This window comes from Elephantulus edwardii, unplaced genomic scaffold (genome assembly GCF_000299155.1).
Source record: "Elephantulus edwardii isolate Elephantulus edwardi_28Jun2011 unplaced genomic scaffold, EleEdw1.0 scaffold00001, whole genome shotgun sequence".
NCBI classification, from domain to species: Eukaryota; Metazoa; Chordata; class Mammalia; order Macroscelidea; family Macroscelididae; genus Elephantulus; species Elephantulus edwardii.
Window position 1 is genome coordinate 29,663,316 of NW_006399751.1, and position 15,267 is coordinate 29,678,582.

The 15,267-nt window shown below is 35.3% G+C and overlaps 1 protein-coding gene and 1 pseudogene across 1 annotated transcript in view; both read right to left on the bottom strand.

The window, feature by feature from the left end:
- ZNF804A (zinc finger protein 804A) overlaps positions 1-15,267 on the bottom strand; it is a 351,093-nt gene that overhangs the window by 282,773 nt on the left and 53,053 nt on the right. The window lies entirely within an intron of this gene.
- The window catches only part of LOC102863813, a 215,455-nt pseudogene that overhangs the window by 195,989 nt on the left and 4,199 nt on the right, over positions 1-15,267 (bottom strand).

The following is a 15,267-nucleotide window of genomic DNA, read 5'->3' on the forward strand; positions in this document are numbered from 1 at the left end:
AAATACTTTTTAATTCAAAAAATGAAATTTAAGAAAATGCATATCCTTTTGATATATGCAATATATTAAGATATTAAATACAGTGATACAAGTGTCTCTTCTTTTACGAACTATAGATAAGGCGCTAGATAAGAACTATAGGGCTAGATAACTATCTAAAAGAACTAGATAAGGAGCCCCAGTGGCCTGGTGGATAGGGAGTTGCACTGCTAACCAAAAGGGTGGAAGTTTGAATCTACCATCTGCTCCATAGAAGAAAGATGAACAATCATCTCCCAAGCAATATACACCCTCTGAAAACCCAATGGAGGGTCAGGTTTGAGTTGGTTCTGACAATGAGTGAGTGATAACATAAAACACACTTAGTTGTTGATGTTAGGTGCAGTCAAGTCAAGAGTAATTCATAAAGACCCTATGAACAGCTTATCTGAATTGTGTTCTATCCTGTGCCATCCTCATTAACTCTGACATGCTAAAGCCCATAGCTGAAGACACAATGTCATACCACCTCATTGGGATTTTCCTCTCCTTCACTGACCCTCCACCTTTCAAAACATGATGTACCTTTTAAAAGAAAAGCCTAATTCTGTGTCCTAAGTATGTGAGAACAAGCTTCACCATCCTTGCTTCCAAAGGAGAACGTTAGCTGTACTTTTAATAAGTCATATCTGTTTGTTCTTTTCACAGTCTGTGGGATATCAGCACTCGTAAAATAAATAGCGTTCTTGTAGTTATTTGCTGGCAGTAAAATGTGTATTATTGTTAGGTGCCACTGAGTTTAGAATGACACAAGGTGACCCTGTAAACAACAGATCGGTCTGAACCCTAAAACAAATATTGTGCTGTTTATGTTGTTTTTGTGTACTGTAGGATTGGAACTGGCCCATAGCTAACCCTCTGGCAGGTTTTCAGAGGCAGTTAATTGCAGAGGAGGAGATCATTCTTCTCCCATAGAGCAGTTGGTAGATTTGAACCACACACTTTTAGAATTACGGCTCAGTTTCTAGGCCACCAGAGCTCTCTAAAATAAACATTGTTGTTGTTAAGTACCTTCAAGTCATAGGCAACTCATAGCTACCCTATGAACAAAAGTCCTTGACACTTGTGTGCGTGACTTTCATCCTTTCTCCAGGTTCATAGGGTTTCCAGATGCAAGCTATTTTGGAAGTGGATGTCACTCCTGCTTCCAAGCTTGTTTTAATTGGGAAGCCCCACCAAACACTGTCCATCCTGGGTAACCAGTATCGCATTGGGCACATCAGTGTCATAGTGTTTAGCGTCACAGCAACCATGAGTTACCTCTGTACAGCAATGCACATTTTAAACATTACTTAATCTTAAATTTTGACAAATTTATACATTTGCCTACTTACCAACATCTTCAAGTTATAAACATCTCAAGCACTAAAAACTTCTTGTACATGTTCTTAGTCAATTACATCCTGGCTTGAGGTACCGTGAATATACTGTCTGTTACAGTAGAACGTTTCTCTGGATCTGGCTACTTTTGCTCAGTATAATGCTTTGATATCATATTCGTTGCGTGTATCAGTTGTTCATATATATTTATAGACATTAGAGTAGAGCCAGACAATGATTAAGGATGACTAAGAAGAAGAATTGTTGCCTTTGAGTTATGGTGCTAGAGAAGAGTCTTTAACATGCCATGTACTGCCAAGAAAACAAAAAGGTCTGTCTTGGAGAGAGTGAAACTAAGTCTTTCGCTGGAGGCTAGGATTTTGAAGCTCCATCTCACATACTTTGGGCATGTAGCCAAGAGAGACTGGTCTTTGGAGAAAGACATTATTCTCGGAAGGGTAGAGGGAAAATGTAGGCGAAGACCTCAGTTGAGATGAATTGAAATAGTATCTGGGGCAATGGAGGTTTGTGTGTTGGAATTAGTGAGACTGGTTCAGGACAGGGAAGGGTTTAGAGTTGTACATAGGGTCACTATAGGTTGCAGTCAACTCGACAGCACATATCAACAATATACTATATTGGTTGTTTTTATTTAAGCCTCCTGTTTAGAGTCAACAAGACCTTGGGGAAGGCCTTTGTCTTTTCATTTAAAAGTTGATATTATATTTTGAAGTAACATTCTTCTAAGCTGTACAGAACTCTTCTGTCATTATGCTGTACTGAGGTAACCTAGGGTTGCTATGATGCTGAACCTTGTGCCACTGGGGTGTCAAATGCCATAATGGTTACCCACGGTGGAGAGTGTTTGGTGAAGCTCCCAGTTTAAGACAAGTTTGGAAGCAGGAGTGGTGTCCACTTCCTAAACAACATGCCTCTGAAAATTATATGAACTTTGAGAAATGACGATAGTTCTAGAAAGCCTTCATTCAGGTCTTTTGTTTATAGGGTCGCTATGAGTAGTGCTTGACTTGATGATAATCAACAACGTTAAATAAAAATGATGAAGACATTCTTATTGTATTTCCAGCTTAAGGAGGCAGTAATTCAGTTGTCACACTTCAAGGAAGAGGTAGCTGTGGATTTTTCATAGATACCATTTTTAAAAATTTTTTTCAATTTTATGTTGGTTTGCATACAAAATTCTTAAATATTATGTTTCATTCATTTACATTGTTTTCACACAGTCTTTCAATCACATTATGATTCATACGAACATTCATATACATTGTGTTTTATAAAATTACTATTAACCTATGCCTATTATTACCCCATCTTTTCAAGTCCCCATTTCAGTCTTTTCCACTCTTCACCTCCACGACTGCCCACTAAACTTCCGGTTATGGTGACTTTTCCCTCTTTCCCATTTCCCTTTTGGATATTTAGACATATCTTATTATTCTCCTATTTTTAAAATAATGTTGTAATGTAGCATATGTTCTAAGGACTTTAGTTCACTCAGCTTAATGCTCTATAGATTCTCCGATGTATTATTGTTGTTATTATGTGAGTGCAACCCACAGCAATCCTATGAACAACAGATCTAACCTCTGCCCTATTCTGTGCCATCCTCATACTCTAGAGCCCACTGCAGCAGTCACTGTGCCAATTCACATGCTATATTGTATGTATCTTTTATCAGATTTAGATGTGCTTAACAATTTGATCTGAGTTATTAGCATAAATTGACTATTGAATTTTGTCCATTATTTTTAACTCTGTCTGCTGTCAGGGACCTCACCTGAGTGGTGAAGAGCAATGATGTCAGTCTAGAGACTAAGGTGCACCTGATCTAAGTCATGGTCTTCACAATTATTTGCTATGCATCAAAAAATTCAACAATAACTTATATAAGGATGATGGAAGAAGAACTTATGCCTTTGAACTGTGGTCCTGGAAAAGAGTATTGAATGTATCATGGACAGCCAAGAGAAACCATAGATCTGTCCTGGAGAGAGTTAAAACAGCTCCTCTTTGGAGGCAATGATTTTGAAGCTCCATCTCACATACTTTGGGCATATTTCCAGGAGAGGCCAGGGCTTGAAGAAGGACATCAAGCTTGGAAGGGCAGAGGGACAGTGTAGGAGAAGAAGACCCCTGGATGAGATAGATTGACATAATAACAGGGGTAAGAGGGTTTTGGAGACAATGAGACTGGATCAGGATCGGGCATGGTTCCTAAGATCAATATGAGTCATGGTGACTTGACAGCACATAACAACAACAGTATTGTAATGGTAGGGGAACTGTGGCAGCATAGTGATAAGGAGTTGTGCTGTCAACCCAAAGTTGTACTTTGAATCCACAACCTGCTCCAAAGAACAAAAATAGATAAACTGTCCAGTGCAATTTACACTTGAGAGTCATCTATGAGTGAGTTTCAACCATTGTAGTAGACATCACAAAGTTTGCTCCCCATGCTTCATTATTTTGTTAACAAAGTGAATTAATTATTTAGAGATATTAAAACAATCTTAAATTCTGAGGAGTAATTTCATTTGATCAACAAACACTTGGTTACTAAGTATTATCTTCTTTACTGATGTATACAATTACTACAATGGTTAATGACTTTTATGTTCAGGAGACATACTAGTCTATGTTGTTGTTGTTGTTCTTATGTGCTGTTGAGTCGCCTGCGACTCATAGCGACCCTACGTACAACAGCCCTAAACTCCGCTCTGTCCTGTGCCAATCGCACTGTCTCCGACACTCCCATCCCAATTATCCCAGTCACTGAATCAATCCACCTCATAGAGGGCCTTCCTCTCCTGTGCCGTCCCTCCACCCTCCCAAGCATGATGTCCCTCTCTAAGGACCAGTCTCTCCTCACAACATGTCCAAAGTATGTTAGACGGAGTCTCAGAATCCTTGCCTCCAAGGAGCCACCCGGTTTAACCCTTTCCAGGACAAATCTGTTTGTTTTCCTAGCAGTCCATGGTATTCTCAATACTCTTCTCCAGCACCACAGCTCAAAGGCATCAATTCTCCTTCTATCATAAAGAAAACTAGATTTTTGTACTAAGAAACCTCTGATGTCATAAAATATGTTGGGTATTATTTCCTTTTCTTTTACTTTTGGGAGAAAAGTGTCGTACTGATACCATTTGTTTCACACAACCAATAAAGTCATGTTAACACAGTTTTAAATTAATGAATCAAACTACTTCATTCTATTGTAAAAGTGTAACATTAATAATGTTCTATAAAGTTGTTGTTGGTATGTACCACAGAGTCATTTTTGACTCATAGCGTCCGCAGTTAGTCCTTATGAGACTGAGTTAGTTTTCTCAGCATAATGCTCTCCAGTCTCTCCAAAGTTACGTGGTATTTTTTAAAGTCATTGTTCCTAAGTGCTGTACAGTATTCCATTGTGTGAATGTACCACAATTTCTAGCAAATGTCCAACCACAACCAAACGGATTGAGAAATTGTGGTACATTGGCAGTTCTCTTTTGATGTAATTGTATAGTCTACAGCAGGATCTTGCTTGCACGTGGTATTAATGATATTGCTTGATAATTTCCACATGCTGTTGGAACACCTTTTTTTCTAATTGGAATAAATATGAATCTCTTCCAGTCAATTGACCAGGAAGTTATCCTCAAGATTTCTTAGCACAACCTGGTGTGTGCGTCCAGGCCAATATCTGTTTGTTAATATATGTCAATTAGTATGCATTTAATTCCTGGGACCTTGCTTTTTGTCAATCCCTTCAAAGTGTAACTTTTTAGTGAAGCCATATGAAGTAATGATTACTATTTTCTCTTTTTTCCAAATAATTTTAGTGATGTGGTTTTCCAGAATGGAGCTATTTTTTGACAAATACTTGATTTTTTAAAAATACGTTTTCAAGGCCAAATTTGTATTCACACTGAGTTCCCTCAATGCAAATTTCTTTATATTTTTTTCTATCGTCCCCAATTTAAAAATTAGTGCCTCAATATTGAAAATGCAGATAAATTTAACAGTTGGGACTTAAGCCTAAATTGCATTATTTTAAAATATCTTCTTTACTATTTTTTTATCTGTCCAATTAAAGGTAGTATTTGATAATGAAATTGCAATAAATATAAATTAGCATTTAATTCAGTATAAATATTCAAGAAAAACTGTAATATCCACTAGAGTAATAGAATAAAGGATTATAAAGCTAAGATTATAAACAATATAGGTAGGGTACTATATCGTATGTTTTAGAATCACCATAGATATTCCAAAGTATAAGGGAAAACTGGAAGAGCTAAGTTCAATGAAAGGAACAACATAAACAAGGGCATGTGTAAAAGAACTACGTGGAGAAGGAATTGCAACTAGTGTTAGTATACTTGTGATTCCGAGCACCATAGGCCTTTTGTGATGTCTTTTTTAGAGATTATGGAATGTGCCCTATTACCTTGGGCTAGGTTATATTAGTAAAATTAGAGAAGCAAGCTGTTACGTATTGTTGGTTCTCAGGAAAAGTGGAATGGCTAAAGCCTCTTTACTAATCTCTAGAGAAAGCATGGGATTACACAAATTTTCAAATATTACTCTTCTAGAGTTATGCATTTGGGTACAGAAAAGCAACTAAGCTAAACTATGAGGCAAGAGAAGGAAAGAAATGGGAGAATAGCTTTTTCTAATCACTGGAAGGTTTTAAGTCACATAATAGAACCTCAACTGTGTTAGCATAGTGACAATGAAAATAAAAGATAGTTTTAATATTTAATTTTCAGGTTGAAGAACTTTTCATTTGCGTATGACTGAAAGTAGAAATGCCATTTAAGACTATTTTATCTCAAGGAAATAGCAAGTAGGATTATTTTTCACATATTGCTGTTGCTAAGTGCCATAAACTTGACTATGACTCACAGTAACCCCTTAGGCAATAGATCTGAACCTGGCTTTATTCTATGCCATCCTTAAAATTTCTGCCATGTTCAAACCCACTGTGATAGTCACTCTGTCAACTTGTCTCATTGAGAGTCTTTATCTCTTTCATTTATCCTCTGCGTTTCCTAGAATGATGTTTATCTCCAAGGATGGGTTCTTCCTGAAAACATGCCCAAAGTCAGTCAGATAAAATTTCATGATCCTGGCTTCTAAGGAGCACTCTAGTCACACTTTCTTCAAGATAGATTTGTTTGTTCTTTTGTAAGTCCATGGGATACTTTTTACAAACATCACACAGTTCAAAGGCATTAACTCTTCTTTGGTCACTCTTATTCATTGTCTAACTTTAAGATACATAAGAAACAATTGAAAAGCCTTTGTTCAGGTTCACCTCAGTCTTTAAACTGACATCTTTGCTCTTTAGAATGCTGGAAAGGTTCTTGGCAGCACATTTCCCCAAAAGACAATATCTTTTGATTTATTTACTGCTGCTACCTTGGGTGCTGATTATGAAGTTAAGTAAAATGAAATCACTCAGAAATTCAAGCTTTTCTCCATCTATTATTGATGTTGCCTATTGGTCGAGGGGGAAGGGTTACTGTTTTCTTAATAGACAAATCAATATTGTGAATATAGATAGCTTTGTATTGTAGAATAAAGAAAATGAGTTGTCATTGTGTGCACTTACTTTTTTTCTAGTATAATGTTCTTTAGCATAATAATAAGAACAGAAAGATCTTATTACTCTAAGCAACAGAGGCAATGTTAAGTATTCATCAGTTCCAATGATCTTTTTAATGTTCAAGATTTTCAATTTGCACCATGGAAGATTTACTCATTATAACATTTAAATATTTTAAAATAATGATGACTTTTTAATCAAGAAATAGTATTTATAAGAATGAAAGAATTATGTATTTAGTAATAAAAGTTAACCTGATTCTTTGTTCACTCCAGCTACTACTAGAAGTCTTAGGAGAATGTACTCAAAACAATATAAGCTATAATTCCACAGTGAAATTACGTGCTTATGAATAAATGTTATTCTTTTGTGGCATTGCTTCAAATAAAGACTCATGAAGAAGAATGAAGAAAGGTTAAAAAACACCTGTTGTCAGAAGGGAATGACAATTAACACCTAGAAACATGAAGAAAGAGTAAGATATACTTGATATACAGCATCCACACAGCCAATTCCAGGAAAGGAAAATATAGAGTAGGTTCTTTCTTAATAGGGATCTCTGGTGGCCTAGTGCTAAGAAACTGCACTGAAATCCTGAATGCATGTGGTTCGGGGCCACAAGCTGCTCTGTGGGAGTAGGATGGGTAATCTCTCCCCATGCAATTAACTGCCTCTGAAAACCCACCAAAGGGTCACTATGGGTCAGTTCTGACTCTATAGTACACAACAACAACAACATTTTCTGATACTCAAGCTAAGTTGTCTTGGAACACATATAATCATCATTTAATTCTCCACAAAGAGAATGCCATATTTTGGTCTTCCAGAAGTACAAAATGAACTAGTATGGAGTTCTAAGGAAAGGTAAAATAATATTAGAATATTTGTTTGATTTGTGCTCTTATGATTTTGTTGCACCCTAAAATACTGATGCCAAAAAAGCATTGGTTACAACTTTTGTGATCATAAAATAAGTTAGTAGTCCAAAATAAATAGCCATCATTATTGTTACTATGTGCTGTCAGCTCAAAGCTAACTCATAGCTGACTTTCAAGTAGATTTTCAAAGGCTCTAAGTAACGAAAGCCAACTGCCTAACCTCATCCTGTGGTAAAGCTGGTGAGTGTGAAACCTGGGTCTATTGGTTGATAGTGCAGGGACTTCTTTAAAATATATACTAGTCTACTTACAAAGTTCATAAACACATTTTAGAGGACAAAATTATTATTTTCTGTATTTTAAATCACAAATAAATAATAACATGTTAGCTAATTGTGAATCAAAATCAGAAAAGTTTTAAATATAAATACTCAAACTTTACCACAATATTCTTCTATAACTTTTCCTGAGAGAATATCAAACATTGAAGATAAACATATTTTTTATTATAATACAAAGTTTTCTTATGCCTACCTACCAATGTTAAGAAAAATGCTTCACAAAATAGTTCACATCTTACCTGCTCCTCATTTACTATATAATTATCATGAGTTCTGAAAGAACCACCTACAGCAAGTGAAAATTGGTCCTCTTAAATGAAAAATGCCCCTAGTTCTAAAAGTAGATTTTAATTTTAAACTCCATCCACTGCAATTAAAAATAAAATAAGATATATTTGAATAAGTTGCAGACTGGGAAACTGAAAATGTTTCAGAAACTATTAAATTGCACTTTAAATATGCTAAACATCATTTTTAAATGTTATTGAATTCAAATGGAATTAGTACGTGTTAGAGAGAAAGTGATTCTGATCTGAAGTATCATCATTTCTAAAATATATAATATCCTAGATAATAAATCCATTTCATATGTAAGAATATTTTTTACATGTTAATAAACCAAAGCTTTTAAAGACTTTTGTGTTAGAGATTAAAAGCATAGGTTTTGAACTCTAAAACATCTTTAATAGGAGCATTAGCTGAATCGAATGCAGAAAATAATCTGGAAGAAATAATAAAGAATAAGTGAAGCAGAAAGACTCCTTTGAACAGTTTGTACTGTGATATGATTGGGAAAACACATCTGTAGAGCTCACCTTGAATGTACTGTGCTTGCTCAAGGAATTAGTTGAGATCTATAAAACAGTTTGTACTGTGACTGAGGAATCTCAATCTCTCTCTCTTTTCCCCCTCTTCCCTGATCTCATTCTCCTACTCTTCTCCCTCCTCTTTTTCTCTCTCCCACTATCTCTCTTTTGTACACACACTCCCATATAGTCCTGGAAGCCAACTCTCCCATTTTTTTAATTTTTCTGCCTTTTTCAAAAGACATTCGTTTACAAATCAAAATATTTATCAGATTTACAATTCACTGTCTTAAGTATAGACAAATTTTCAAATTTTTTAAATAATTATTAACATATATACAACTTTTACAATAAACTCTTAAATTCATTACCATTGAATCAGAACTGACTTATCATTGATTCTACAGAGAGTTTTCAGGAGGTTCAAGTTGTGACCTAATGATAGGAGATTACCCACCTTTCTCCCTTGGAGCCACTGATGGATTTGAACCACAAGAGAGGCACCACTTTTTTGTTGTTGGTGGTGGTGGTTTGCTTACAACATTTGTTATACATTGTATTTTACACTATTCTTCATTCATATTGTATAATAATTCGAAAAACAAACAAACAAGAGAGAGGCACCACCTTTGAATTAGTAGCACAACTCCCTACAGACTTGGAACCTAAGCCATCTAAAACAATTTTAGTATTTATTTATGTTATAAAATATTTCCTATGGCATGTACTATTATATGATGTAATATCTACTTAGAATAACTTAATAAAATCATGAAAGGCAGGAAAAAAGTAGAACTAATGTCAACTGAATCATATGTGAAACATTGACACTTAGGTTTAAGGATTACCGATTGGAGAATACGTATCTTGAGTATTTTTTTAAGTTATTGCCAAATTCTTTTTACAGGGCTGTACCATTCTGTTCCCCACTAGCATTATTATGATGTCGTGTTAAGTCAGTTACTGTTAATTGAGACCTCAAGTACAACAAAAGAAAACGCTGCCAGTCCAGAATCATTACCTTGTTGCAGCTCAACATTGCAGGCACTGAGTCAATGTACGTCTCTGAGAATCGTCTTCTCTATCACTCACTAAACCTCTACTTTACCAAGCATACTATCTTTCTCCAGAGAACGATCCCTCCTGAAAGCATGGCAGAGTACTTGAAGCAACATCTTACCATCCTCACTTCAAAGAAAGAGTCTACCTTTACAGCTTCTAACAATATACAACAATCCTTCATTTATATGGACCAACCAACTACCAAATGTGAAGAAAATGGATCCAACTGCAAGGAGAAACAGATGAATCCACTACTACAATTGGAGACTTCAATAGTCATTTATCAGTAATTAAAAGATCTAGCAGTAGATAATCAATAATGATACAGATGAATTTAATAGCCTCATCAAAAAATACAATCTAATTCCTATTTATAGAATATGTCAAACAATAACAGAATTAAACATTTATTTTCCAAGTTCACATAGAACATTCAACAAGATAAACTGTATCAGGACAACAAAGCACACGTAAATAAATTTCAAAAGAATAAAAACTTATAAATATATTCTTAGATTGAAATGGAGTTAGAGATCAATAAGAGAGCCAAATACTGCAAAATAATTGAAAAATAAACAAGACATTTTTAAGTAGCACACAGATACAAGAAGAAACCTTAAGCCCTATTTCTCAGATTTGTTATTTTGTCAGTCCTTGCGATATCCAATACACTTCACCAAAACTACAGTACAAAGGCATCAATCCTTCCTTAGTTTTCCTTATTCGCTGTCCAACTCCCACATGTGTATAAAGAGACTGAACATACTATACCTCAGATAAGGCACATCTCTGTCTTCAAAGAGTCATGCATGCCCTTTAGCTTTTTAAAGAGATTCTTAACACCAAATTTACCTAATGCAGCATGTCTTTTAAGTTCGTGACAGTTGTTACAATGAGTACTGACTGTGGATAAAAGTAAAATTAAATTCTTCTTAACTTCAATTTTGTTGATGGAATAGCTATATTGCTTACCCAATATGTTGCATGGTTGGTCATTCAAATCCACCAGTGATTCACTGAAGAAAAATAAGCTATTTCCTTCCTTGCTGTTTACAGTCTCTAAGAACCCCTTGGAGAGTCAGCTATGAGTCAGTTCCAATTAGACTACAATAAGTGAGTTTATCATGATTTTACCTCTTGGTCCAATTATGAGGATTTTTGCATTCTTGACATTAAGGCATAATAATATTGAAGGATGTAGTCTTTGATCATCTTCAGTAAATTTTTTGTCTTTTTCACTTTCCAGAAGCAAGAATGTATGATCTGCATAAATTAAGATGTTAAGTCTTTTGTCAAATTATTCTTCATATAGTTTAACTCCTCCACTTATTTAATTTCTCAACATATGTATTAATAAATATAGAGAAAGGACAGAAAATTGATGTACACCTTTCTTGATTTTAAACTATCCAGTGCCCCCTTGTTCTGTTTAAATGACTGCTTCTTGGTCAATGTTAAAGTTTCATGTGAGCACAATTAAGTGTTTTGACATTCTCATTCTTTTCAGCATGATCCATAATTTTCTATGATCCCCAGAGCAGAATGAGTTTGCATAGTCAATGAAACACAATTAAACATCTTTCTAATATTCTCTGCTTAATGCACTGGGTAGATTTGAATCAGACACTTTTAAGGTCTCAGTGCAAATTCTTACTACTAAACGACCAGATCTCTATCCATATGTAGAGAGATATTAACAACTCATTGCCATTGAGTCAGAATTAACTCATAGGTCATCTTTCAGCAGGTATACAGAGGCTGTAAATGGCACTGGATGATACTATCTATCTTTATCCTATGGAGTAATTGGTAGATTTGAGTGTCTTGCCTTTAGGTTGACAGTACAATCCTTACCAACTAGGTAGATAGATGATAGATAGATAGATAGATAGATAGATAGATAGATAGATAGATGCTTCTTACTATAGATATTACTTACTATGGATACTGCTTGCTATATATACATGTTGTTGTTGTTGTTGTGTACCATAGAGTCAGAACAAACCCATCGCTGACCCTGCAGTGGGTTTTCAGAGGCAGTTTATTATACAGAAGGAGATTGCCCATCCATCTCCCGCAGAACAGCTGGTGGCCTCAAACCACATGTGTTTGGGATTTCAGCCCAGCTTCTTGCCACTAGGTCACTACGGGCTGTGTGTGTGTGTGTGTGTGTGTGTGTGTGTGTGTGTGTGTGTAAAAAGGGGGGTGTGTCTATGAGCACGTGTGCACACAAACACATCTCTGTGTAGATATACATCGATGATAGAAAGATTGATAGACAGATATCCCCAAAGGAAAAAGAAAGAACACAAGAAATCTGAATTCAATTATTATTTTACTAATGTCATACAGGTTTTGTCTTAATAAAATAACTGTAAAAACAACATTCTATTTTAGGCAGTGATGCAGTGAACGTCTGATTAAAGACACAATTTTTTCAGTCTCAACTACTGTTGATCAAAGCAAGTTGCATTTCTTCCTCTACAGTTTATGTAGTGGGAGTGTGTGTCCATGTGTACGTAACATTCAGAGCTATGTGAGAGAAAGGAATATTAAAAATAATCCGCACTTCAAATTTCATCCCAGATCTAAATTAACAATATGAAACTGGATGATGAGAAAATAATTTAAACTTGAGAGTTCCAGTCATTTTGAATGTAGTGAAATTTCAGAAACAAAATGAGTTTTTATTTATACTTTTTTTATTTCTAATCAGAAGCAAATACCTAAGAATTAATATCCCTTATTACTATATGTTTAATATCTCTCTCACTGATTATGTCAGAGATCTTAAATAATACATTGGCAACACCAATGCGCTTAAACTAAAAACAAACAAACAAAAGAAAACAAAACAATCTTTTACTCCCTGGCAATAGAGTAAAATGGCATTGTGATTCCCAGTAATAAAACCCCAATATTTTATTTACACCAAGTACTTTAATAGTTATAATAGGATCTATTTTAAATGCAGTGAAAGTATTTCAGAAATTCAGAATGTAATAATGAGTTAACAAGTACAATATCCATTAATTTCAGTTTTTATTAATTAATTCAGATTACTAAAATATAAGGAGGAAAAACTGTGACAATGTATCCTTTTTTAAAAAATACTTTTGCCATCTATTAGTACAAATCATTATCATTGTGTTCTCTTCTATAATTTACTCTCAAGGCAAGGCGATTATAGGATCTTGAGCAGCAGTAATTAGTTATGTTTCTGTAGTGCTTAATGAGTTCTAAATAAAAGCAAGCAGACAGGTTTATAATATTACTGCCAAGTTACTCCATATTCTTGAAGTGGAGCATCTGGCTTAACTTAATTGCTAAACTTGCATGAGAAATAATTTCCGGTGTTACACAAACAATATGTAGTTGTTTTAGATGAAAAAGTGCTTGTGTTGTCAAAAAAGAACTGTTTCATTGAATATGTATATGTTATTTTCCCAATAGGTACATAAAATTAAGGAAGCAAGTAAAGTACATGACAGTTCTAAGCCTTTGAAAAACTACATACCAAAGAATAACAGCTATGTGCTAAGAATATGATATTTAATTATTCTTAAAAATAGCATCAAAAGGCAATAATTCCTGTATGCAAGGAAAGTCATATTATTAGAGCACCCATGCTTAAATAATTTTTCCTTCCAAGAAGGGAAAAAAACAAACCCAAGTTAAAAACAACTAATAAAATGATTTTCAATAAAGAACATTACTAGTAAATTAAAAATTGAGACCAACAGGTTCTACATGCATTTTCTTTCAGCATGTTGTGGTAGTTGCTAGATGTTATACAGATGAGTACAATCCATAGCAACCCTATGAACAGGAAATCTGAACCCTGTCCTATCCTGCCACATCTTCACAATCTCCGACACAGGTGAGCCCACTGCTTCAGTCACTATATTAACCCATTTCATTGAGTCTTCCTCTCCTTCACTGTTGCTCTTTCTAAGCAGGATGTCGCTCTATAAAGAATAGCCTCTCCTAGTACTTTGCCCGAAGTAAGTACGAGGAAGCTTTGTCATTTTGGCCTCCAAGAAGCACTCTGGTGGCCTTTCTCTAAGATAAATCTGTTTTACTTTTGGCAGTTCATGGGATATATAGTACTAATCTCTAACAGCACAGTTCAAAGTCATGCATTTTTTTCTGTAGTAGAGATTCACTGGATGGTTGGCTATTCACTTGCTAGTGATTGAAAAGGTCATGGCCTAAACGAGGTGCAGAAAATGATTATCATTTCTCCTCAATAATTTGGAAAGATCCCTAACTGCAGACTTCAGAAATGCAATATATCTCATAATCTCCTGACTTCTGGTACCAAGTATATTTATTGAATGTGGATTCAAGCAAGATGAAGTTATTGACAATTTCAATTTTTTTTCTCCATTTATCATTGTGTTGCATATTGGTCCAATGGTGAGAATTTCCATTTTCTTAACATTGAGATGCAATCCGTATTGAAGGCTGTATTCTGTGATCTTCTGCAATAAGCATCCCAAGCCCTGTTCACTTTCAGCATCAAGGCAGTGTCATCTGTATAATATAGGTCGTTGATAAGTGTTCCTCCAATCCTTCCTCCAATTCCTCCTCTGAGTCCAGTTACTTGAATAATTTGCTCATCATACAGATTGAACAGGTATGGAAAAAGGATACAGCATTGATGAATGTTGTTGTTGCTGTTGTTACGTGCCATCAAGTCTCCTGCATCTCAGTTACCCTATGTACAACAGCTCTGACCTCTGCTCTATAGGGAGACAAACTTATTGTCTCTGACATATACTCTCATTACCCCAGTCACTGAATCAATATATCTCATCCAGGGTCTTCATTTCTTATGCTGTCCCTCTACCCTCCCAAACATAATATCCCTCTCCAAGGGTTCTCCGGACGAACCTGTTTGTTCTCCTAGCAGTCCATGGTATATTCAATATTCTTCTCCAGCATCAGAGCTCAAAGGCGTAAATTATCCTTCTATCATTCATCTTCTTTGTCCAGCTTTCTGATGCTTAGCATGTAATTGTGAAAACCACAGCCTGGACCAAGGACACCTTAGTCTCCAGACTGTTATCATCGCTCTTCAGTATTCTGGAGAAGTCCCTGACAGCAGACTTTCCCAATGCAATTCATCTTTTGATTTCCTGGCTGTTGGTACCAAGAATGATGACTGTGAAGCCAAGCAAAGGAAAGATGTTAACAATCTCAGT